This window comes from Leopardus geoffroyi, chromosome B3 (genome assembly GCF_018350155.1).
Source record: "Leopardus geoffroyi isolate Oge1 chromosome B3, O.geoffroyi_Oge1_pat1.0, whole genome shotgun sequence".
NCBI classification, from domain to species: Eukaryota; Metazoa; Chordata; class Mammalia; order Carnivora; family Felidae; genus Leopardus; species Leopardus geoffroyi.
The window spans coordinates 41337440-41364567 of NC_059337.1; the positions used below are offsets into that span (position 1 = coordinate 41337440).

The 27128-nt window shown below is 37.5% G+C and overlaps 1 protein-coding gene across 17 annotated transcripts in view; it reads left to right on the forward strand.

Moving 5' to 3' along the window:
- The window catches only part of HERC1 (HECT and RLD domain containing E3 ubiquitin protein ligase family member 1), a 188239-nt gene continuing 161111 nt past the window's right edge, over positions 1-27128 (forward strand). For 12 of the 17 annotated variants that reach the window (XM_045447946.1, XM_045447956.1, XM_045447949.1 and 9 more), the window contains exon 1: positions 1-188. The gene's annotated coding sequence lies outside the window, so the exon portion shown is untranslated. The remainder of the gene's footprint in view (positions 189-27128) is intronic. The other 5 variants (XM_045447953.1, XM_045447958.1, XM_045447955.1 and 2 more) reach the window with 2 other exon arrangements.

Below are 27128 nucleotides of genomic sequence, written 5' to 3' on the forward strand. Positions count from 1 at the left end.
TTGCCTGCCGCCGCCGCCGCCGCCGCCGCCGCCGCCGGCGTCGCTGCCGCCGCCTCTTACGTCTTTCCCTTTGACAAGTCGCCGCTGCTGCAGCAAAAATAAAGGACGCGGCCGCCGCAGCCGCTGCCGAGCCGAGCTCGGGTCGCCGGAGCCGCGCCCCACGCCAGCCAGCTCCGGAGCCGCGTACGGTAACGCCTCTTCTTCTGCCCTCCTGGCTGCCTGTGCGTGCGCCCCGCCGGCCCGGCAAGGCCGGCCGCGGCCGTTCCCGGGCCGCGGCCGAGCGGGGCCGCCGGGGTCCTGGGTGGGCGGCAGGCGGAGGCCTGGGGGAACCCTCCCGGCGTTGTGCGCGTCCCCGGCTTTAGAGGCCTCGCGCCGCCTGGGCGCCTACAGAGCCGTCTTAGAAACCCAGCCGCTCGCACAGGGACCCGCCCCTCCAGCGGCTTTTTGTACCTGTCCCTGGGCCCTCGGGGGTCGCGTCTCTGACCTTCTCCTTCACCCCTGTATCCTCTGATGAGGGCTTCCCCCGGCCGGGGCTGGGGTCGTGGGGCAGCGGCCCGACCCTGTTTCGGGAAAGCCTCGACCCCAGTGCCCCCAGTCACCGGCCGCCTTTTGAGGTGGAGATTGGGACGACGTGTCTTTCTCCTTTGCTCTGCCTTTGGGTGGGGGCAGCTCATCTGGTACACCTTTCTCCAAATCTCCTGCCTCGGTAGAATAACAATTTATAATGCCTGTGCTACCAAAAGAGGAGACGAGATGCATTGTTTAGTCTCTGGGTGAGATGAGGATGATGAGGAAAAGAGTTGTCCCAGGGAACATGTTGAAACCTTTTCTGTAATGAGTGGCAGGTTCTTGGGAGACACGAGGACAGGAACTGGTACCACCTTTCCCAAGAGATTATGTAAAAGACCTGCTCTCCGGCCCAGAGAGCTGTGTGCAGGGACAGAATTTGCCTTAATTTTAAAATAATGTCTATAGTACTGTAGAAAATATGGATAATCAGAGTTATAGGAATACCAAATCTTAACTAACTCGTCCTTGTAATTCCATTTCCAGAGATAGCATTTCATGGTTAGCATTTTGGTGTATTTCCTAACAGACGCTTAATTTTTTTCGAATAATACTTGGCTCATCATTGATTGGGACTTCCCCATTCTGTATATGTTTCAAAATGATTTGTTTTATTTGAGTCACTTGGGTCCACTTGATTAAGACTGGTTACTTGTTCATTATCACTGGTTGTACTCTGTCATCACTGTCTCTTTCATTGGACCCTCTTCCAAAATGATTGTTAGTTAAATGGTTTTAAAAATCGAAAGTTAAACAAGTGTTAACTGCTTGGATCTAGTACATATATGTTTTTACAGTTATTTCTTTGGTGGGTGCTGAAAAGGAGCAGTGTTTGGGGGAAGCAAACTATGATTATTCACGGTGGGGAGAAACCTCTTTTCCTCAAGGTTTTATAACATTGATTTTCATTGGTTATTTTTAGACCCAAATCATTATGTGACATTGTTTGTCATAGTGCCTTTGTGATTGGGATAGGATGGATACCTGCCTTTGATTATGCAGGTTTCTATGGTGTGAGTTTATACAAGCAAAATTGAGTGTCCTAGGTGTCTGTATGCATGTACACACACGTATAATGCATCTACACATGGGTATATCTTGGAAGTGAGTTAAAATGTATTATTTGAGAAAAGAAAGCATTAAGTAGGGAAAATAGTAGTCTTGTAATATTTCTTTCAAATTATATGACAGTATTATATAGCAGAATGAAACATCTAGGGAGGTTGAAAATCTAGTGGTTTTAAAAAACATGATAGATTGTCATTTGTCTGCAGTTGTTATTGGAATGGATTAAATGGCCTATTAAGGCCTTTTGTAATTCTAAACTTATATGAATTTTGTTTTTCCTGAGGTTCTCTTATCACTTTGCTTCTTAAATTTCTAGTCATGCTGTTTTGCATGTGACACTTAGCCATTCATTTGCTGGTCATGTATTCCACTCCCTATGCAGGCGTCCTGGTGGTGCATGGAGGAGAAAGCAAATGTGTCACTTAGTCTGTTTATTAATATAAACATCTTCTGGGGCGCCTGGGTGGCTTGGTTGGTTGAGCGTCTGACTTTGGCTTGGGTCATGATCTCACGGTTTGTGGGTTCCAACCTTGTGTGGGGCTCTGCACTGATAGCTCAGAGCCTGGAGCCTGCTTCAGATTCTGTGTCTCCTCCCCTCTGTCTTTGCCTGTGCTGTCTCTCAAAAATAAATAAACATTAAAAAAAATATATATGTATATATATAAACATTGTCTGCAAATCCTATTTGATTAAAGGAATTTCAAAGACTTTGTTGTTGGTTGGTCTGGATTGGTTAGTAGAAGATGTAAATAATAAATAGCAGTAGAATTCTAAGGTTTCAAGCATTATTTTTCCTAAAGACATTTTTTCCCCCAAATACTCCTTAGTATTTAAATTAAAAAGAATGACTCGATATATTGAACAGTTGCACTGTTAAAATTTAGATTTTTAGTAAGATAATAGTAATGAAGACTTTGTGTTTTGGGGTGTGGAGAGAAGTTTGTGTTAAGATAAAAGCATATTGACTTGTGAAACATTTTGAATTTTATAGTTGGACAACTATGTAATAATAAGTAAAAAACTTATTATAACCTATTAACTTTTTTTAATGTAAGTAAAACTTTGGCTTAATAGACAAATGAAATGCGTTGCTACAGTCACATACTGCAGATTATCATGATGTTGAAAACAACCAGTTGGCCACATCATTTAAAAATAAGTTTGCAAAGCCAGTGAAGTCACAACAGCTAGCAATTTTTTTTTTTTTCGACTAAGGTCTAAGGGAACATAAAGTAGATAATTAATTTTTAGATACCAGATCTCATTTTTATGGTTTTAGTTTTTTCTGTTGTCACTTACTGGGCCCTCTAAATTAATCAGAATATTAAATTACAGATGAGATCCCTGAGCAAGGAAATATGACAGTTGCATACGATGATCAATTGATGGATTTTATTTATTTTTAACTGTTTATTTTGAAATAATGTTAGACTTACAGAAATGTTGCAAAGATAGTACAGAGAGTTCCTATATAATACTCTTCATACATCATCTCCTGGTGTTGACACTTTATATAACCAAAGTACAATGATCAAAGCCAGGAAATTAGTTTTGGTATAATACTGTTAACTAAACTACAGACTTTATTTGAATTTCACTAGTTTTCCCCCTAATGCCTTTTTTTCTGTTGCAGGATCTAATTAATTGCATTTAGTTGTTATATCTTTCTTGTCTCTTCCAGTCTGTGACAGTTCCTCAATTTTTCCTTGTCTTTCATGATCTTGACACTTTTGATGAGTACTGTTAGTTAATTTGTAGAACTTTTCCCATTTTGGATTTGTCTGATGTTTTCTATGATTTGATTGAAATTATGTATGTTTACAAGAAAACCACAGAAATGATGTGTCCTAGGTGCATCATTTTAGAGGATACATGTTGTCAGATCTTATTGCTAGTGATATTTTCACCTTGATTACTTTGTTAAGGTGGCCTCTGCTGTGTTTCCCTTATAAAGTTACTATTCATCCTTTTGGTACACTTCTTGGGAGGGGGGAGGGGGACTATGCAGATAAACTGTTTTTCCTCAAACTTTCTGCCACTGATTTTACCATGCCTTGGTAGATCTTGTCCTCAACAGTTATTGTGTTGCCTACCTAATGGTGATTTTGTATTTTCTTCATTTTAAAAATACATATTATTAGAATTCTTCTATTAGGAAGTGGTATCTCTTCCTCATTTATTTGGTTATTTATTTATATAAGTATACTGTCATTGGTTATTTGTTTTATTCTACATGTTATAGCCCAATACTATTTTTTTTGTTACTCATATTTCCCCAGTTTTGGCCATTAGGAGCCTTTTCATGTTGGCCTTCATCCTTATTCAAGAACTTCCTTATATTCTGGCACCATAGGCTATTTCTTGCTCATCTTGTACCTTTCCTTTTATCAGTCCTGGAATCAAGAACTTGTCTAAGGAAGTCTATTTCCTTTGATCAGAGAATAGAATTTAAATTAAGACCTGGATACTAGGTGTAGTTAACGGGAGTGTCACTAATCCTAGGCCCTCAGAGGGCAGGGTTTGGAAATACAGGTATATATACTAACCCTCCCACACGTACAAATGAGTCACGCGCACACACACGCGCATGCTTGTTTATTTCTATATTTATCTTTCTATATATATTAAAAACCATGAGTTTGTATTGATAGCTTCTACTCCAACAACACAGGTTCATTTTAACCTTTACTTGTTTCTTTCTTTTTTTTTTTAAGTTTATTTTTTTTTGAGAGACTGAGATAGTGCAAGCAGGGGAGGGGTAGAGAGGGGAGAGAGAGAATCCCAATCGGGCCCCGCACCTTCAGCGTGGAGCCCGATGCTGGGCTTGAACCCACAAACTGTGAAGTCATGACCTGAGCCAAAACCAGGAGTTGGCCGCTTAATTGACTGACCCCAATCTTTGATTGTTTCTTATTTGTAACTTTTTTCTGATAGTGAAAAATCTGGCTTTTGTTTTCTACAGAAAATGAGATAATAGATCATATCCAAATTACTTGCTGACTTTTATAATGCATATCAAGTAGTTACTGGTTGCTAACAGTACCCTTATGAGATGCCTATTTGCTAATTAGAGTTAAGTGTTTGTGTCCAGTGTTGTTTTTTTTTTTTTTTTTTTTTTGTCTTTAGCCTTACAGTATCTAGTCAAAATATTATTTTTTCCAAAGTTGTTTAGGTTAGTTCTTTATTTCCCCACTCCCTTTAGGGTGGTTCTGTTTTTCATCTGTAATGCAGTTAGATTCTTTTCTTTGTATTCCATTTTGGATTACCCCTCAATCCTGGTTGATTTTGATTATTGATTTATTTATTTTGGTACATGAAACATTGTAGTTACTAAACACTGCTACATAAAAAGATACAGAGAAATATCACTTCTTATTCCTACTACCCCATTTCCACCTCCACTTCCACCTCCTTTTGCCCATCTGTTTTCCTTGCCTTGTAGGTAACCAGTCTCTTCAGTTTTTTTTTTTTGTTTATTCTTCTGTTATTTCTTTTACAGAAATGAATAGCCTGTGGTTTTTTTTAATATTCCTTTCTTCTTTCTTTCTCATACAGTTTAAAAAAATTTTTTTTTTAACATTTATTTATTATTGAGAGGCAGAGCATGAGCATGGGAGGGCAGAGAGAGGAGGAGACACAGAATCTGAAGGGAGGTTCCAGGCTCTGAACTGTCAGCACAGAGTCTGATGTGGGGCTTGAACCCACAAATGACGAGATCATGACCTGAGCTGAAGTCAGATGCTCAACCGACTGAGCCACCCGGGCGCCCCTTTCTCATATAGTTTTAATTGAGATACATTTCACCCAACACAGAACTTACCTTTTTAAAGTGTACAATTTAGTGGTGTTTTGTGTATTCAAAGGTTGTGCAGCCGTTACAACTATCTAATTCAAGAATATTTTCACCACTCCAAAAAGAAACCCTGTATCCATTAGCAGTCATTTCCCCTACCATCTTCCTTAGCCCCAGTTAACACTAATTTAGTTTCTTTGTATAAATTTGTCTATTCTGGACGTTTCATGTAAATGGAATCATATAGTATGTGGACTTTTGTGCCTGGCTTCCTTTACTTAGCATAATTTTTTTCAGGGTTCTACCATGTAGCATGTATTAGTACTCCATTCCTTTTTATGGCTGAATAATACTCCATTATATGGATATATCACATCAATGCATCCAGTGATGGACATTGGTTTTCTATTTTTTGGCTATTGTGAATAATACTGCAAATGAGCATTCATGTACAAGTTTTTGTGTGGACATATATTTTCAGTTCCTTTGGGTATATACCTAGAAGTGGAATTACTGGGTTGTATGATAACTCTGTTTAACTTTCTGAGTAACTGCCCAACTGTTTTCTTTTCCCTTCTTTCTTATATGAAGAGTAACATGTTATAGATACTCTTTTGCAGTTTATTTTTTTTACTTATTGGAAATCACCGGATATCCTGGAAATCACTCCAAATTAGTTCATTCTGTCTCTTTTTTAAATGTCTATTTATTTATTTTTAAGAGAGAGAGGGAGGGAGCAGGGGAAGGACAAAGAGAGAGGAAGATAGAATCCCAAGCAGGCTCCGTGCTTTTAGCGCAGAGCCTGATGTGGGGATTGAGTCCACAAACCGTGAGATCGTGACTTGAGCCGAAATCAGGGGTCAGACACTTAACTGACTGAGCCACCCAAGGGCCCCAAATTACTTCATTCGTTTTAATAACTAGTCTTCATTCTTTTTTACAGCTGTATAGCACTCCGGTCAGTAGATTTATCTAATTTATTCAGCCATTCTATGTACATTTGAGTTGTTTCCTATATTTTGCAGTTATAAACAGTATCGCACTTAACTGACCTGTGCATATGCAGTTTTGTACTGTTAGAGGTGTATCTTCAAAGAAGATTTCTATGAGTAGGATTGCTGGGTCAAAAGTTAAGTACATATGGTAGTCCTCCCCCATATCTACAGTTTATCTTTCCATGATTTCACTTACGGGTGGTCACCAGTGGTTGAGAAGCAGATGATCCTTCTCCTGATGTATAGTCAGAAAGAAGGTTAGTAGTAGCCTAACACTATATCACAATGCCTGTCATTTACCTCACTTCATCATATGTACCTCACTACATGTAGGCATTTTATCATTTCACATCATCATAAGATTGAGTATGGTACAATAAAATATTTTGGGAGAGACCACATTCACATAACTTTTTTTTTTTTTTTTTTAAAGTAAGTTCTACACCCAAAGTGGGGTTTGAACTTATGACCTTGAGATCAAGAGTCGCATGCTCTACCAACTGAGCCACCCAGGCACCCCTCATAACTTTTTTTATAGTATTCAGTTGACCTTTGAACAATTTGGGTTTGAACTACCTGGGTGCACACAGTACTATTCTCTTATGATTTACTTAGTAGTATTTTCTTTTCTCTAGCTTACTTTATTGTAAGAATACAGTATATAATACATATAATGTCCAAAATATGTGTTAATTGATTGTTATTGGTAAGGCTTCCAGTCAGCAATAGGCTATTAGTAGTAAAGTTTTCAGAGAGTCAATAGTTGTATGCGGATTTTCTTTTTTTTTTTTTTTTTTGAAAAAATTTTTTAACGTTTATTTATTTTTGAGACAGAGAGAGACAGAGCATGAACGGGGGAGGGTCACAGAGAGAGGGAGACACAGAATCTGAAACAGGCTCCAGGCTGTGAGCTGTCAGCACAGAGCCCAACGCGGGGCTTGAACCCACGGACCGTGAGATCATGACCTGAGCCGAAGTCGGACGCTTAACCGACCGAGCCACCCAGGCGCCCCTGTATGCGGATTTTCAACTGCATGGGGTGTCGGTGCCCCCAGTCCCTGTGTTGTTCAAGGATTAGCTGTATGTTATAATTGTCCTATTTTATTATTGTTGTTAATCTCTTACTTTACTTAATTTATAAATTAAACTTTATTATGGGTATGTATGTGTAGGAAAAAACATACCAGATATAGGGTTTGGTACTATCTGCGATTTCAAGTATCCACTGGGGGGTCTTGAACTGCTGTTTCAGGTATCTGCTGGGGGTTTCCCCCTTTGGGTAAGAGTAGATGACTGTATGTAGTTTTGTTAGATATTACAGCAGTGTTGTACTTGTTTGCATTCCCACCAGTAATGTATGAGAACGCCTATTTTCCTTATAACCTTACCAACAGAGAATGTGTTGTGCTATTTTTTTTTCCAGAGATGACTGATTTTTAAAAATGCCCTGTAGTAATTTCAGTGACCTGAACCTATTGTGTAGGGGCACTTAATGCCTGTGGTTGGTAGGTTCTTATAGTTTGAAAATCAAATACATTGTCCACTAATATAGTGCTGATACATGTATGTTATTATGTGCAGGTGAAATCAATTTGAATGCAATTTCTGGTCTAGCTGGGTTTGCCTATTGAAACTTTCTGCATTTAATGGAGTTGCTGCATTGATTCATAATACCTGTACTCTGAAATACTTCTGGAGTTTAACAAAAGATAGCTGAGATTGTAAGAAGAATATTCTTTCTTCCATAGTATGTATGATTTAGTAGTTTTGGTTAACACTGTGTGCTAGTTATTTTGAACACTGTACACAGTACATAGTGAAATCATGGTATGGTAGTTATTTGACCGGTAATGGCCATATCTGGAAGCTATTATATTTCCATAAGAAAGAAGGTTAATCTTAAGGAGGATGCAATCGAGAATTTACAGTTCTAGATTAGGATAATACCAGATGTTAGTGTGACCAAGGTACTAAGACAACATGAAAAACATCCCCATCTTGTAAAGTAACAAGTTCTGCCCAGCTGGAAATTTAGGTTCTTTCCCAGAAAGAACACTTTTCCAAGTGCTTGGGACACATTAATGAAAAAAAAAAAAGAGGATTCTTTTTTAAAAAAATTTTATTAATTCTAATTGGCACACAATGTTACATTAGTTTCGGGTGTACAGCATAGTGATTTGACAAGTCCATACAAAAAACAAAAAATCTCGCACTGGAGGAGCTTACGTTCTAGTAGTTTTCAGATGAACTGGTGTTCTCAGGAAAAGAGATGCTGAGTGCTAATTGTGAATGGAACCAATAGAGGTCTGCGTAGTCTTTTAGTAAAATTACCTTTGGTCCTATAAAAACCCCAAACGACACTTGATTTTACTAGTTACAAGGAGAAGGCCATGAAAAGTCATAGTATGGTAACATTATTCACCAATCTCTTTCTCTCTTAACTTAAAGGATTCCAAGTACTAGTGGTGCCAGTAGAGGTAGTAGTAATAGAATGATAATAATTGAATAATAGTATAGGTGAGTTTTTTCCCCTCAGCTGGGATTCCAGGAGAGAACTAAACACTAATGTTTTAGGACGTTTGGACCTGCACTGTATGTAAAGAATTAAGTCTTTCTCACTGGTGCATCTAGAATGCCACTAGGTATCTACCATTCTTGGGAGAATTGAGAAAATACTCCAGTATTCAGTTCAGGTTCTCTGGTTCAGATGACTAACTTCAGTTGAAAAAGGTCAGGGTCATTGTAGTCCAGATCTGTTTTTTTCTTTTTTTTTTGAACTCTGCCACTTGCTAGCTGAGTGATGTTGGACAAGTCTTAGTCTCTTAGTGTCAGTTTCCTGGTCTATAAAAGTGAGAGTAGTGGTAATTGCTACGTCATAAGGGTGATGTGAGGATTAAACAATGAAGTCTTTCCAGTTACATTTATCCATTTCTATAGCTTTAAAAACTCTCTATGCTGATTGACTTCCACATGTGTGTCTTGTAGCGCAGACCCTTTCCCTGAAGTCCAGGTTAGAGTTCATCTGCTCATTTCACCATTTCATTTGACTAAGAGGCATCTCAAATTAAATTTATACAATAAAGAAGGTGTGATTTCTGTCCTCTTCATTTTCTCTGAATCAGCTCTTAATAAATGGCAGAACTAATCAACTAGTCACTTGGGCCAAAAGCCTAGGTGTCATCTGTGATTTTTCTCTTTTCTTCAAACCCTATAATAAGCCCATCAACAAAACCTCTTGACTCTATTTTTTAAATATATTTCTAATCTGATCACATGTCATCATGTCTGCCTTATTACTTTGGTCTAAACCACCATTAGCTCCTGCTTAAATAATTACAGTAGTCTCTTAACCTTGCTTTCTCACTTGATTTCTGACAGTCTATTTCTACTTGTAGCTAGAACGACCTTTTTAATGGTCAGATAGGCCACTCCTCTACTTAATACTTTACAATGACTTCCTTTTACAATTGAAGTAACAGCCCAATTCCTTGTGTTGACTTACAAGGTACCACATGGTATAGTTCATCCCTGCCTGTCTCTCTGTTCATTCCACCTGTGCTATACTGAACTCTTTATATTCTTTGATTGTGACAGGTACATTTCCAGGGCTTAATATTTATTTGTTCTTGCTCTGTTTGGAGTGTTCTTTCCTGAGATCTTTGTTTCCTCCCTCACATCATGTAAGTGTTTGTTTAAAAAGGAGTTCTCAGAGGTTTTTACCTCTTTAGAGAAATTGTTAGCCATCACACTGTAGAAAATAGTAATCATCTTTCCTCCACTCTCCTTTTCTCTTTTGTTTTTTTTATAGCACTTGTGCTTCCTGAAATTTAGTGACTTGTCTACTTGTTTATTTGTCTTCCTCACTAGAATGTAAACTCCATGACACCATAAACCTATATAATTTCCTCATTCTGGTGCCTCTAAAGTCCCTGGTACATAGAAAGCCAAGAATACAGCTCTAGGAACTTGAGTGTGGAGTAAAATTGTCTCTAAATTGGATTCAATAATTGTACGTCTTTAATGTTTTATGACGAAGGAGAACTATTAAATCAGTTACACAGTGTGAATTTTTTTGCATTGTGTTATCACATGTGAAACGTTAAGATTTAGAATTTATGGGGCACCTGGGTGGCTCAGTCGGTTGACTGTCCAACTCTGGCTCAGGTCATGATCTCACGGATTGTGAGTTTCAGCCTGGCGTTGGGCTCTGCGCTGGCAGTTCAGAGCCTGGAGCCGGCTTTGGATTCCCTGTCTCCCTCTCTCTCTGCCCTTCTCCTGCTCATGTTCCGTTTCTCTCTCTCAAAAATAAATAAACAGTAAAAGATTTAGAATTTATACTATTATCAAGAGCAAATAATTGTGCATAGGTTATGCTAAGTTATATGCAAAAAATAAGCTTGCCGTTCAGCTCTTTGCTTATTGCAGTGTTTGGTTATTCTCATTATAATGGGAGTGATGTTAATGAAATAGTAGTATTTCCTCTTGCTCTGGCAAGCTATTTGTCCTCATTCTAAACTCTTAATTTAAAGTCTGTTGATTTTCATTTTGGGGGGTACATATTGTTGTCCAAGCATTTTTTTTTTTTTTTTAACTTAATACAGGTCATGGGCAGTGGGGAGTTTTATGTTATACAATTCAAGTAAGTAGCTTTGCTAACTTGATAGTATTAGAAATATAGGATAATCTATTCTAGAACTAGAAAGATTATATTATCTATGTGTTAATATTTAAAAAAGCAAAAGTATCTTTTTAGAAGATATCATTGACCTTTCTTATACAACCAAGTATTCATTTACATATAATGAATTTTGTCAGTAAAATGGCCAGATTCTGTTTTCTCAAAATTGCTCATTCTTTTAAAAAGAAGGAATGATGGGGTGCCTTTGTGGCTCAGTTGGTTAGGTCTTCGATTCTTGACCTTGGCTCAGGCCATGGTCTCATAGTTTGTGGGTTTGAGCCCTGTGTCGACAGCAGAGCCTGCCTGGGATTCTCTCTCCCTCTCTCTCTGCCCCTTCCTTGCTCACACTTTCTCTCAAAACAGATAAATAAACTTAAAAAAAAATAAAAAGAGAATGATGGAGAGATTTGTGTAATTCACTGAAGGTGGTGTGGTAGAGTAGTAAGATGCACATTTAAAGGAATAATGCTGGGTAACACTTACTGAGCATTTACTGTGCACCAGGCATTATTTTAAGTGCTTTTATCTATTGTTTAAACCATGGTTAAGTCTGATTGAATACAACATTCAACTTGTTTATTTTGCAGATAAGGAAATTGAAGCACAGAGAGGTTAAGTAACTTGTTCAAGCTCACACAGCTATTAAGTGGTGGGAGTGTGGATTAGAATTCTGTAACAAAGGGGGCTGTTGACAGAAACTCTTGGGGGCAGAGTTTGGAAATGGCCAACCTCAGTGTGATGGTTTTGGCTGATTTAAAATCCTATCCAACTAATGTTTGAGCAAGACCATTCTACATACATGTTTATGAACTCATAGTGACAGTGAGACAAAATTTTTGGTGCCACATGTTGCTTTGAATTCTTAAAGAATGTTTCTAGTTCTGTATTCCCAAATGGGGGAAATCGATGTGAGAAGAGAACAGCAATTGGTATATGGATTGGATATCACTACAGAAAGGTTAAATTTTCATATAGAAAGATGAAATTCTTCTTGGTAGATGTTGAAACCTAATGACATTGGGAGCAAGTTTAGCCTGCAAACTGTCTAGAGCACAATCAAGTAGTGAAATAATAATGACTTACATTTGTGTGTGTGCATTTACATACATATCCACACACATATATATTTGTATAGTGTATATGGCTTCTAGTTTGTAAAGTACTTTGGTAACCATATTCTCAGTTGATCTTAACACCTCTGTGAGATAGACAGGATAGAGACTCTGGTATTTGACAAGCTTCCATAGAGGAGAGAGGTAGCTTTGAGGAATGAGCCCTTGGATAACCTCTAGTTGCTAGACCCTCTTTTTTTTTTTTTTTTAATTTTTTTAATGTTTATTTATTTTTGAAAGTGAGAGACAGAGTGTTAGCAGGGGAGGGGCAGACAGAGAGGGAGACACAGAATCTGAAGCAGGCTTCAGGCTCTGAGCTGTCAGCATAGAGCCTGATGTGGGGCTTGAACCCATGAACCTGAGCCGAAGTTGGACGCTTAACCGACTGAGCCACTCAGGTGCCTCTGGACCCTCTTTTAATAGGTTCTGATCATAAAGTAAGTTGCTCTTTCTTTGTAAAACTGCAAGAGCGTGAGTGGTGGACTTCTGTATTATGTGGTATTATGGGCTTGATTAAGTGATTATAAATTGCTTAATCTGGAAGCAGGAGGTAACTTGGCATGATGAATGGACAAAGATGGCCTGCTGTAATTGGCATGTTCTCAATGTTATACTGAAAGCCTAGCCATTTTTAAGAAATATAATTTAGATTAAAACTATACTTCTAATAGCAACACTGTTGTAATGTTTCTTAAACTAATATTTTAATTAAAACCTTCTACCAGTTAGGCTGCATTAATATTGATGCTTTATTATTATTATTATTATTATTATTATTATTATTATTATTATATTGGAGATTGGGATAGAAGAGGAGGATAGCTTTACTTTTTTGAAGTAAAAAAAAAAAATTGGTAGCTTCCGAAAAGGCTGATGTGAATGTAAAGCCATAGTGAAATGCCGATAAAAGCTTAGTAAGTCCCCTGTTCATTTTGGAAATAGTTTGAATTGCTTTGGTTAATTTAAATTGATTTGAGATATTAAGAGGGACTTCTCAAAAGTCTTAAAGGTACACTGCATAAGAGAGTAAAGTAAGATGTAAATTCATAGAGTCCCTTCACTTTAAAGTAGTTGATGATTGACAAAATGTGACTTTACTTTGCAAAAATCTACAGAATTGCTGAATATTTTGTATTCTTAAATTCTTACATCTTTCAGTTCTCAGTGTTATTTTCTTTTTCCCTGGTTCTCTCTTGTAACTGGCTCCTTATCACCACCCCCTCCCTCTTGGTCTGCCATCTGTTGGTTTGGCTCTTTATTTCAGAGTAGGAAGGCAGGAAAGGGTTTTCATATACAAGATAAAGCTAATTCTTTTGGAGCTCAGTGCACTGGAGCACTTATGCAATGAGTCTGCTAATGGTGAATTCCAGAAGTAGGATAGGCCCATAGGACTAGAAAGATAGTGATGACTCTGCAGTATTGTCTGCAAGTTTTTTCTGTGATTGTTGCTTTATTTAATAAATAAAAATTTAAAAATTATACTGAAACACTGTAGTTTTTTCATAGAAAGCCATAAATTGGTTAGATTGTAGTAGGCTTGCAAATAACAGTAATTATGTGAGAGTTTAGCATGTTGGGTGTTAGTGAAATTCATGTCAAATTGTTTCCGATAGTACTTTATAAATATAATTTGATCATGGTAAATTTACATTCTCTTATGCCTGACTGTGCATTAATCTATTGTGGGAATTCATGTAGAGACTATTTGTAGTCCTAGGGAAGTAATTCAATTCCCAGACAACATTTAAAAAAAAAATCTTTTTAGAGGTGTCTGCTTGGCACAGTCAGTTAAGTGCTGGGTCTCTTGATTTTGACTCAGGTCATGATCTCATGGTTGTGAGATTGAACCCCCTGTCTGGCTCTATGCTGAGTGTGGAGCCTGCTTCAGATTCTCTCTCTCTCTGCCCCTCCCCTGTTCTCTTTCTCTCAAATAAACGTTAAAAAATTTTTATTACAAAATATTTTAAACATATGTTAATATAAAATAGAATAGTAGTATAAAGAGCTCCCATGTACTCATAATTGAGCTTGAAGAATTATGGGCAGTCTTGTTTTTTCTATAGTTCTATCAACTACCACACCACCAAATCCTTGGACTCTTTTGAACCAAATCCCAGGCATATTTAATTTGTAAATTTCACATATTTCAGTTTAGATTTCTAAAAGAGTCTCTCTTTTTATACAATAAGCAAAACACCATTATCATACCAAAATAAATTTATAGCAAGTTCTTAATATCACCAAGTATATAATCAGGTTTCATATTTTTCTGATTGTTTTACTTACATGTATGTATGTATATATGTGTATATGTATACATATATAATTTTTTTGCATATATACATACATATATAATTTTTTGCCTGAAATGGGGTCAAAGTAAGGTCCGTACTTTACAGTTTATTGGCATGTTTATTAAATCAATTTTAATCTTTTAGACTCTCCCTCCATCTCTTTTCACTTCCTTAAAAAGAAACTAGGGGCGCCTGGGTGGCGCAGTCGGTTAAGCGTCCGACTTCAGCCAGGTCACGATCTCGCGGTCCGTGAGTTCGAGCCCCGCGTCGGGCTCTGGGCTGATGGCTCGGAGCCTGGAGCCTGTTTCCGATTCTGTGTCTCCCTCTCTCTCTGCCCCTCCCCCGTTCGTGCTCTGTCTCTCTCTGTCCCAAAAATAAATAAACGTTGAAAAAAAAAAAGTTTAAAAAAAAAAAAAAAGAAACTAGGTTGTTTGGTCTGAGAAATTTCACATGGTCTCATTTTGCTGAATGCATTTCTGTGATGTCATTTAACATATTCTGTCTCCTAAATTTCCTATAAATTGATAATTTGTCAGAATTTTGTTGTAAGAGTACTACTTCATGGGAGTGGTTTGTTTACATAGGAGGTACATAAGGTCTTGTTATGGCTTGGGATGTTAGCAGTTATTGACAATCATTGTTTAGATTTATTAATTCATCAAGAATTGCAAAATAGTGCAATTCTGTTGTTCTTCATTTATTAAGTGGTGTTCTTTTGGATACCTCTTTAGCAATGTAGATTGTATATTTAGGGCATTGTATTTATGCCCGAACTGGTTCTGGGATGATTGACAAAGTTCTGTGGTGGAATTCCTTTAAGGGAAGAGTACAAGTACTTATTATTTGAACATTCAGAGAATACTTAGAAATATTGAATAATTAGACTTTGTTTAAAGGATGTTTGGCCAATAAATAGGTTAACATGCCATCATGAGATAACAGCTGTGACCTAGCATGTTTAGCTAGCTGGTTATTGGTGGTGGTTCTTTTTTAGAGGTCAGTGTTCATATTCAGAAATTTAAGAAGTGATTTGTGCAGGGCAGCAGTTACTGATTTCTTGAGCAAATTTCTCAGCATGATTTTGAGATCAGGCCTTGTGTTTGAATCAGGTTTTAAAAATGTTGAATTTACATAACAGAATATTTTGGTTTTGTTGTTTTTTTAGTACCTCATTTCTTTCTTTCTTTTTTTTTTTTTTTTTTACGTTTATTTGTTTTTGAGGGAGAAAGTACTAGTGAGCATGAGCAGGGGAGGGGCAGAGAGAGGAGAGAGAGAACCCCAAATAGGCACTGTCAGTGCAGAGCCCCATGCAGGACTCCAGGGCTCGAACTCAGGAACTGTGAGATCATGACCTCAGCTGAAACCAAGAGTGGGACACTTAACAGACTGAAACATCCAGGTGCCCCTAACATAGAATATTTTGTATTAAAGGTTGTAAAGAACTGGAGCAGCAGCATTTTCCTAATGTGGCTCCTTGACTAAAAGGTTTTGGGGTCAAATAAACTTCGTGAACATTGTGCAGTTTATGGTTTCTTGGAATGTAATGGTGCATTTAATATGTAAAAAAAGTCTGTTTAACATTAAAACAGACTTTTCCAAATTTATTTGATCACTGAACCTTTTTTCCCCCTCTCATAACATCTTGAAGAACTAGTGAAAGAAATTTTCTAAAGGAAACAGATTTTGGGAAATGTTGGTTTAGAGGATTTGAACAAAGAATAAAGAAAAACATCTGATGATGAGTGTGTATGACTTCACTACAGTTAGTGGAGAAATTTTGATAGGTAAATGAGAATACATTTTTCAGTGAGAAAAAAAAACAAGAAAGGTTGTTGCTTGTTTTATCTTAACCTATAAGCATTATACTTTTAGAGAGAAGGAGTTTTAAAAAGGACTTAATCACATATAACATTTACTGTATGTCAGGCACTGTTTTTACAATTGTTTAACAACTTTATGCAGTAGGTGTACTGTTTTTATCTCAGTTTTACAGAGAGATTAAGTAAATTGTTAATGGTTAAATTGCAGAGTTGGTGACATAGCAGAGCCAGGTTCTGAACCTTGGCAGCCTGGCTCCAAAGTCCATCTGCTTATTAGCCACTATTCCACATTGCGGGGTATAGCAGATGGAGATCATAAAATATAAATCAGATTAAAGGAGATTTTAACGTCTGTTTGGAGGAAGCAGACATATTTTCTTTCACTTTCAGACAGGGCCATAAGAGAAGAATGTAGAGATCTGGCTCTGTCCTAGTGAAGGTACAAAACATGGAGACCTGGGAACCATTACTTGTAGAAAAGGTATACCTCCTGAAGAGAGAGCTTAGGTGCAGGTAGAAGGCTGAGTTAAGAGGACACTGTTAATACCAGAAGGGAATTGGAGCTCACTTAATAGGCGCCTTCATTTTATACATGAAGTCTGAGTTTCCATAGTTTGTTCATGTGCTTGTAGTAATGATCATAGCTTATATTAGTGTATTGTATTAAAATACTTTCACATGGATTCTCCTTTGATGCTTTGAACAACTTTGAAAGGTAGGTAGGTACTATATTTTCCACAGCAAGACTGGTTCTTGAATTTAGATTTTCTGCATCTTTTTTTTTTTTTTTTTTTTTAATTTTTTTTTTCAACGTTTATTTATTTTTGGGACAGAGAGAGACAGAGCACGAACGGGGGAGGGGCAGAGAGAGAGGGAGACACAGAATCGGAAACAGGCTCCAGGCTCCGAGCCATCAGCCCAGAGCCTGACGCGGGGCTTGAACTCACGGACCGCGAGATCGTGACCTGGCTGAAGTCGGACGCTTAACCGACTGCGCCACCCAGGCGCCCCAGATTTTCTGCATCTTAAAAGCTAAAGTTTTCTACTCTCTCTGTCTCTTTATGTATCTGTCTCACATTGCCTCAGTTCTTGATGAATAAAATATATTAATGAATAGTGTGTGCTTTTGAAATGAGATGAGGATTTTGGTCAGAAAGAAAGCTACATTTTAACAAATGGAAATAATTCCCTTCAAAGTCTGAAAGATAATACATGCTATTGTAAAAAAATACTTTTTTTAGACAGTATAGGGAAATACAAAGCAAAAGGCAAAAACTGTTCAACTCCGCAGAGTAACCACTATTAAATTCTAATGTGTAGTTCTCCAGATTTTTTTTTCTAGATCATTTATATGAAACTTTTTCAAAATTCTATACATATTGTTTTATAACCTGAAATACTGTATTCTTAAAAGAGAATATCCATCGGTACTTGGTCTTTTGCCTCTACCATCATAAAAGGGTATATGCAGGACTATTGGCATAAAATGGTAATATCTTGGGCAAACTGGGATGTATAGTCACACCCCACACATACTTTAATAGCTGACCTGTTAGTAAAGGCTGGGTGAATAGGTAAAAAAAAAACCTGTTTGGGATTATGTTAATTTAGGGAGGTAATGCGTAGGACAAAGCTTCATTTTATTATAGAATTTGGGGGAAAAAATGTGTTTTCACAATATACTGGATCAAAAGGTAAGTAACTCAGACTTTAATGTTTAGGTAAACATTAAGAATAAAGCATGGCTCTTTTTTTTCTTTTAAGTTTAAATATTTTTATTTATTTTGAGAGAGATAGAGAGCAAGCACGGGAGGGACAGAGAAGAAGAGACTGAATCCCAAGCAGGCTCTGTGCCCTCAGCGCAGAGTCCGGTGTGGGTCTTGAACTCATGAACCGTGAGATCATGACCTGTGCCATAGTCAAGAGTCCGATGGCTAACCAACTGAGCAACCCAGGTGCCCCTGATTATCAGTACTTTTGGAGTGGTGAGGAGAGGAAAGGAGCCTGTTGTGTTGTGGATAGATTTTTGTACTTGAAGTCAGGGCTTCAGCAAATCTTGCTTATTGACTGCATCTAGTAATTTCCCTTGTTAATCAGTCTGTTTGCCCAAGCAGATTTTTGGGATGGTCTTAATTTTAAAAAATTTTTTCTTTGTGAGGACTGGGTTATATTTTATTTATATCTTTCAGTATTTTCTTATTGGTACTAAGTTGATGGTAAGGCTTACAATTTTAGCTTTCTATGTAAATTTTTTTCTTCCAAGATTTTATTAAAATCTAGTTAACATATAGTATAGTATTGGTTTCAGTAGTAGAATTTAGTGATTTATCACTTACATATATGATACCCAGTGCTCATCACAAGTGCCCTCTTTAAAGCCCATCACCCATTTAGCCCATCCCTCCACCCACCTCCCTTCATCAACCCTCAGTTTGTTCTCTATAGTTAAGAGTCTCTTATGGTTTGCCTTCTCCTTTCTGTATAAATTTTAAAATAAGCTTGTTTATTATTTTAACAATAATGGGTAACAATGGCTGGGTGACTCCGTTGGTAGAGCATGTGACTCTTGATCTCTGGGTTCTGAGTTCGAGCCCCACGTTGGGAGTAGAGTTTACATAAAAAAATTAAAAAATAAAATCTTAAAAAAATAAACTTGTCTACAATATTACATTAAATCTATAGATCACTTTGGAGGAGAATTGATATTTTTATATTTAGTCTTCAAATCTAGGAAGATGGCATGTCTCTCCATTTATTTAGATCTCCTTTGGTTTCCTTAATCTGTCTCGTATAATTTTCAGCATATAGGTCCTTTACATGTTTTTGTAGACTTGAGCCTAGGCATTTCATTAAAAAATGTTTTAAAAACTTTTAATCAAACTATAATATAAATTCATAGAAATATAAATATAGTAAGTGTACAACTTGATTAGTTCCACAGGGATGGGCTTATTTTCAAATTCTGTTTTCCATCAACCTGAGAGATTTGCAGGAGGGAGGTAGTCAAGGAGGGAACAAGAAAAGCTTCCCATTCCCTTCTGAGTCAGGTCTTCATAGTATGACTTCATTGTTTTATTTATAAGTGAATTCTCAAGACTGAACACGTATTCGGATAGCTAAGCTTATTTCCAAATCAGTTTTATTTGGATTTTCCCTGCTGTAATTTGCATCCAATCATGTTATAATAGAGATTTGCCTGGATGTTTTCTGATACAGGAATTCATACTGTTTTAAAACAGTGAAGATGTGAGTTGAAGATTTAAGCGATGGAAAGCTCTGCCATCTCTTTTTTCTTGAACCCAAGGTATTCTCCGCCTTTTAGCTTCCTTCTATGCAGTTTGTATAAAGCAGACGTTGAAGTAAACTTGCCATCTTGCTGCTTGGCTTTTATCTTCCTTCTAGGAAAAATAGGCAACTTAGTGTTGATATTTATGGGAACTTTTTGTCTGCTGCTTTTTGAGTAAGACTTATAAATCGAACTCTTGTATTTAAAGAGATAATATCACTGTAATTACTTAAAGGAAAATGATTATGTAGCAAAGAAACTAAACATGAGATTTGCTTAGAACAGATATTCCTGGGAATAAATGAGTTTATCACATATGCTCCATCAGGAAGGACATGGTTAATTATGTAATATTAATGCTTATTATTTAACTCTTATGTATACTTTTAAAAATATTAAACAGGTTTTTTTTGTTTTTTGTTTTTTTTTTTTTTTTTTTTTAGAGCATGTGTGAGTGGGGGAGAGGGGCAGAGGAAGAGAGAGAGAGAGAGAGAGAGAGAGAGAAAATCTCAAGCAGGCTCCATGCTCAACATAGAGCCTGATGTGGGACTCACTCCCATGACCCAGTAATCATGACCTGAATGGACTAAATCAGGAGTCAGATGCTCAACTGACCGAGCCACCCAGGCACCCCTCTTATGAACACTTTTATTGTAAAAGATAATCTTTTTCTCTCTCTTTTTTTTTTTTTTTTACATTTATTTATTTTTGAGAGACAGAGACAGAGCACAAGTGGGAGAGTGGCAGAGAGAGAAGGAGACACAGAATCTGAAGCAGGCTCCAGGCTCTGAGCTGTCAGCACAGAGCCCAACGCGGGGCTTGAACTCACCAATCGTGAGATCGTGACCTGAGCCAAAGTCGGACGCCCAACTGACTGAGCCACCCAGGCGCCCCTCTTTTTCTCTTTATATCACTGTTCCTGTTCAGCTGTTCCTGCCCTCCTCCCCAAACTTTTATTTTGAAAATTTCTTAAATCTGTTGAAAAGTTGAGGAATATTATACGAAAACATCCATATACCACTTTTCACTGAGTTTCAAAAATTGTAATGTTTTGCTGAAGTTGCTTTTTTCCTTTTCTGTAAACACACACACACACACACACTCTACACACTTTGCTTTAAGTGAAAGTAAGTTGTAGTCTCTGAGATACTTCCCCTGCATGCTTTGAGTATATGTCTCCTAAATAGAAGGACATTCTTCAACATAACTGCATACCTTTGTGACACCTAAGGAAAATAACACGAGCTCATTATCATCTACTATGCAGTGTCTGTATTTAAATTTTTCTAGTTTCCCTCATATCTTTTCTATTTTTTTTTTTTTCCTGATCTTGGATCCAGTCATATTGACCTATTGCTTTTGAGTTTTACCTCTCTTTAGTCTCTTTTAATTTAGAACAGTCCTCTGCCTTTTTTAAAAACGGTGTTAACTTTATTGAAGAATCTAGGCCATTTGTCTTATATAATGTCCTACAATCTGAATTTGCTGATTGTTTCTTTATTATTATATATTCAGGTTACACATTAATTGCATGAACACTACATAGGTGCTGTGTACTTCTTACATCACCTCAGGAGGCACTTAATGCCCCCTTTTTCCATTATAAGTGATGCTGAGTTTGATCACTTGTTTAAGATGGTGACTACTACTAGATCACTTATAAATGAACATTTTTTTCCCTTATGCAACTAGTAAACAATCTAGGGGGTGGTATTTTGATATTGTGTGAAAATCATTCCTCCCACAACGTTTCCCAATGGATTTAACATCCGTGGGAAGATTATCCTTGCATGGATAATAATTTTTTTTAATAAAAAAATTCTTAATATATGCACATAGTAAGAAACTTCACGTGGTACAGAGGAGATCACAGGAAAATGCATGTCTACCATTCATTCTCTATTTACACTTTCCAGTTTTTTCCAGAATTAACTGTTGCCAGTTTCTTTATGTATCTTGTCAGAAATTCTAAACCCCTCCAGTCATGCATTCATATATATCTTCTCATTTTTATTTCTTTTTACAAAAATGACAGGCATTGCAGACTGTTCTACATCTTTTTTATTGTGGTATATGTAGCATATTTATCATTTAAACCATTTGTGAAGTATACAATTAAGTGGCACTAAATGTGTTTACAATGTTACGTAACCATCACTGTTGTCTATATCAAACTTTTTCATCATCCCCAACAAAAACTGTGTACCCATTAAGTAATAATTCCTTCTTTCTCTCCCCCACAGCCTCTGTAACTTCTGTGGTACTTTCTCTGTGAATTTTCCTATTCTTGGTGCCTCATAAAAGGGGAATCATATTTGTCCTTCTATGTCTAGCTCATTTCACTAAACATAATACTTTCAAGGTCCGTTCATGTGGTAACATATATCAGAATTTCATTTTTTTTTTATGGCTGGGTAATATTCCGTTGCATATATGTAACACATTTTGTTTATCCATTCATCTGTTGATGGACACTGAGATTGTTTTCGCCTTTGGGCTGTTGTGAATAATGCTGCTGTGAACTTGGGTATACAAATATCTGTTTGAGTCCCTGCTTTCAGTTTCTTTGGATAAACACCTAGGAGTGGAATTGCTTGGTCTACATCTTAATGTATTTTTAAACTTAATATGTCATGGTTTATCATTCCAATTTAATATATTCCAGGTAATTGTAGGTCTTCCTCATTCATTTTTATGATTACCTTGAATCCCAGTGTATGTATATAATTCTTTTAACTAGATTCTTACTTATTGGTGGACTTTAAATTGTATCCCTTTCATTTTTTACCGTTTTTTTTCTTTTGCTATTTTAAACAAGGCTGCAATGAATAGGATATTTCTTATTTTAAGCAGTGCTTTTTTAAAAATTAAAACTGCAATGTGAAAATGTTGATTGAACCCAGTCTCATTAAGCATACCTTCTCAATATGCTTAAAATTCATCTTCTCACAAGCCAAATACCTTACTGATCTTTTATTTTAGGCCCTCATATTTCAACTTTTGGGGTGTTTGTTGTTTCCTCACTATTCTGCCCTTCTCTTCATTCCCTTAGTATTCTCCATAGCTCCTGCTGGGTAACGTTATTATTCAGGGTTAGCATGTTGTATTGTAGTTCTTTACATATACTTATTCTCTTCTGGGTTCTGAGTTCTGCAGGAGCCCTGGGCTATGTATGTAGTAGACCTTCCTACTGTGTATAAATTTGCACATTCTTTTCAAGTTCTTAATAGTAATAAATTGGAATGCCTTTGTTAAAGTTAACATAGTTACAGAGATTTTTAAAAAAGTGTGCATATAGGACTGACTTTAGTTCATTAGTGAATATGCTAGGAGTACATCCCTTTGTTTTCTTTTTGGATGAAGAGATAAAGAAGTTACTTTGGGACCGCTAGGTGGCTCACTCTGTTGAGTGTCCGAGTCTTGGTTTCAACTCAGGTCATGGTCCCAGGGTCTTGGGATTGAGCCCTCCATCGGGTTCTGTACTGAGCCTGGAGCCTGTTGGGATTCTCTTTCTTCTCTGCCCCTATCCTCTGCTGGTGTGCACTCTCTCTCTTAAAAAAAAAAAAAGTTACTTTGAAGCCAGTTAGCATTTGGTACTATTAAGGCCACCCCCTTCAATGTCTTTTGATACCAGTGGAACTTTCATATAATCTTCAAAATTTTTTTTCTCCTCAAAATCACATTCACATATTCTGAGATTGTGTGAGGAACTAGCCATAGTACCTTTTTCTTGCATTTTAGCCATGTCTCTATTTTTTATTTTAGGGAACCTCATAAGAATAAGTTCTTGAAGTGTAAATTGGATATGTCACTGGGAGTTCAGTCAGGATAAATTTACCAAAAGATATTATGATTGATGTGACTTGGCTTTAGATGCCAGCAAATTGATGGTCCAAAGACGGGGGAGGAGATTTTTTCTACAAACAGTATATGATGAAGACCACTAGTCTCTTCATGTGTCTTGAAAATCTATTATTGTTGAAGGGTATTGTCTGGTTCACTGGCCAACTACAAATTAAGGTATCCTGCATGTGCATTTCTCTTCGTATTTCTGGGCTAATTGTATCTATTTGCATAACAGGTTGTTGAACTTGACAAATTCATAACTTGCTTTACTCTTTTGTTCTCAGAGATTCTTTCATTAGATAGTGTGTTGATCTTCTAAAAACCCCGAGGTTGATAGCAGCCATAGTTTGAAAATAGAATCATTAAAAACATAGTTAATTTGTTTCTGGCTTGGTATCACAAACTTTTTATACTAGAATGTTATGGTGAATGTATATTTGTTTATTACATTTCGTCAACAAGAGTTACTGTATTTCTAATGCTATTCTAATTTCCATGGTGGAATATAAAAGAAGGACTTAAAATAGCTCAAATTATTTCCCTTTGAAGGATATGTGGTTAACAATTAGAGACTATACAGTGCAATATCTAGCATTTGTTTTTAGTTTTCAGAGCTCTTCTATGTAAGAGACATGGAAATTCCAACATGCAAAAGATAATCTTGGGTTAAGGTTGTTAGAACAGGTTTAATTATGGGGCACCTGGGTGGTTCAGTCGGTTTAGCACATGACTCTTGATATTGGCTTAGGTTGTGATCTCTCTGTCATAGGACTAAGCCCCGAGTCAGGCTCTGTGCCGAGCAGAGCCTGCTTGAGATTCTCTCCCTCTCTCTCTGCCCCTTCCCCATGCACTCTCTCTTTCTCTAAAAATAAATAAGCTTAAAGAAAAGAATAGGTTTAATTGTATGTGTGTTGGGGGGGGGGGCGGGAGGTGGAGGGGATGGTAGGATCTGAATTACCTGAAGAAGTACAGGATTTGTTAAGTAGAGAGGACAGGTGACCATCTATCAGGCAACAGCATGACTGAGGGTATGGAGGTAGGGGTCAATACATTCCAGACGGTAAGGATTGGGAGGGATGCCTGCCTGACTAGAACAGGAGACTGCTAAGGAACATGCGATGGTTAAGATTTGATAGGTTGGAGGGAACAGTGGATTGTAAACCTTGAAAGGCAGAGTGAGGAATTTTAAGTCCAGGGAGCTATATCACTCAGGGCCCTGGCAGGAAATAAATAGACTAGTTATAGAGGTTAGGGTGGGTAAGTTTAAGGAAAGCAACAAGGGATTGTGAAGTTCTCAAGGCTCAATAATATCTGAAAGTTGTTCATACTTTTAAGCCAGAGGTCAAGAAGAGGAGGAAGACTGAAGCCCTGATGAGAGTTGAAACAGTGGACGCCAAGCTAGTGGATAGCACTTGTGGCCATAGAGGAAAGGGTTCTGAGGTGGGGAGAGAGCCAGGGAAATAAGGACTGCCATTTCTTTTTCTTCTCATTTTCTGATTTCCTTCTAGTGCCTCTCATTGGCTTAACCCACCTGGAAGCCAGGGGAGCTTGGACAGTGTAATCCTAGAGGTCAGCCTCAAAAGGTACAAAGCAGATCGTGGAAGAATAGAGATTAAGTTTGTTTGGGGAGACTGAGGTCAAACAGAATGCCTAGTCCAGGACCCATTTTAAGTTACGGTATATGTGTAAGCAGAGGAATGTTATGCAGGAAGATCTGGTTTGGTGGATTTTGAGGGCCTCCTTAAAAAAATCTCTTTCCAGGGGCACCAGGGTAGCGCTCAGTCAGTTGAGCCTCCAACTTTGGGTCAGGTTATGATCTCGCGTTTGGTGGGTTCAAGCCCTGCGTTGGGCTCTGTGCTGACATCTCAGAGCTTGGAGCCTGCTTCGGATTCTGTGTCTCCCTCTCTCTCTGCTCCTCCCCTGCTCACGCTCTGTCCATCTCTCTCTCTCTCAAAAATAAACATTAAAAAAAAATCTCTCTCCAGGCAGAGTTTCCACTTAAAACAAAAAAGGCAGAATGCAATTTCTTACTTGATTTCTCTCTGTAGCCCCTCATGGGCTATATACTTTTTAAATTTCTTTGTAGACTCATTAGCTCACAATAAATTCTTCTACTACAGAGAGTTCTGAGCCTCTGCAACAAGAAAGGTAGGATGCCACTGGCTTAAAGGGACAAAGAGGGTGCAGTACAGAGTACCAGTTTTGAAAGGCTTAAGTCTGGTTGGTTCTAGAGTGAATGGGTTAGTGGTAATGAAGACAAATGTACAAATAATAATACATCAGGCAGAGTGTGACAAGTGTTATAATATGTGTAAGCAAAGTGTTACAAGAGTCTAGAAGAGGAAGTGATGAGTTCTGTATTGTTAAATAGAGTGAATAAAACATGAAAGTCTTCATGGAGGAGGTGACCTTTGAGATTGGCCTTTGAAAGAGAACTGGATCATGACAGGTAAAGGTTAGATAGGTGAGGACAGTCGGTTACAAGAAATAGCATGAACAAAAGCACAGAGGTGGGGAGTGTTTGGCTTTTTCAAGATTAGGATGTGTATAGGGGAGTTGTGGAAGATGAAATTGGAAGGCAGACTTGGCTCCCTCTAGATGGTTTGTATTCAATTTCATAGGAAATGGTAGAGCCATTGACCTCTTTATGGGCAGTGATTAATTGGTTAGAACTGAGCTTTAATCTAGCAGAAGTAGGTAGATGCAGTGGAATGCAGAGATTCCTTAGGAGCTCATTGCAGTTATAAAGGGCAGGTTATAAAGGTGGCGGTGGGAGGGGTGTGGGGAGAAGGGAAAGTTAGGCTAGTGCATAAAAGACGGAGTGGGGTCAAAGATTACACTACCGTTTTTGACTGTGATACCTGAGCGATGTATCAGAAGGAGCTGGTTCTGTAAAGTTTTAGAGGGGAGGGGAAAGGGAGCATGAGGAGATGGGGAAGCGGGAAGAGGTGGTGAAGTTAATTTTGGATATGATGAATTGAGGGTGGGAAGCATTGACGTTTTAATGTGCACCAGACATTTGGAAACAAAAGACTGGAGTTTTGCAGAGGTGCTAGCCAGAGGCATGGATTTGGGAGGTATCTGTATAGTGACGATGAGTTAAGCTTTAGTAATGAACAGAAATGGTTGATGTTAAAAAAAAAAAAGAGAGGAAAGAAAACGAATATTGCAAAGAAAAAGAGGACTTTAGGGCATTAAGCGGACAAAAGGTGGTAAGAGGCATGTAAATTACTGGTTTTTTCTTTGTTGTTGTTTGTGTGTTTTAGGTCAGCTTTAAAATGAGGCTTAGTTAGTATACAATAAAACTCACCATTTTAAGTGAATAATTTGATACATTTTGACAAATGTATGTCATTTTGTTGCTGCCATAATCACGATATAGTCCATTTTCATCATCCCCAGAAAGTCCATTTCCAGTCATCCCCTGTACCTCTTAGCAGTTAATCTGCTCTTATTCCTTTAGTCACTGACAACCACTGATCTGCTTTTTATCATTATACTTTTACTTCTTCTAGAATTTTACACATATGGTGGCATAGTTATGTAGTCTTTGGTATCTGGCTTCTTTCATTTAGCATAGTGGTTTTGAGATTCATCCATGTTCTTGCTTGTATCAGTACATTACTTTTTATTTTTTGAGTAATATGCTGTTGTATTGGTAGACTACTA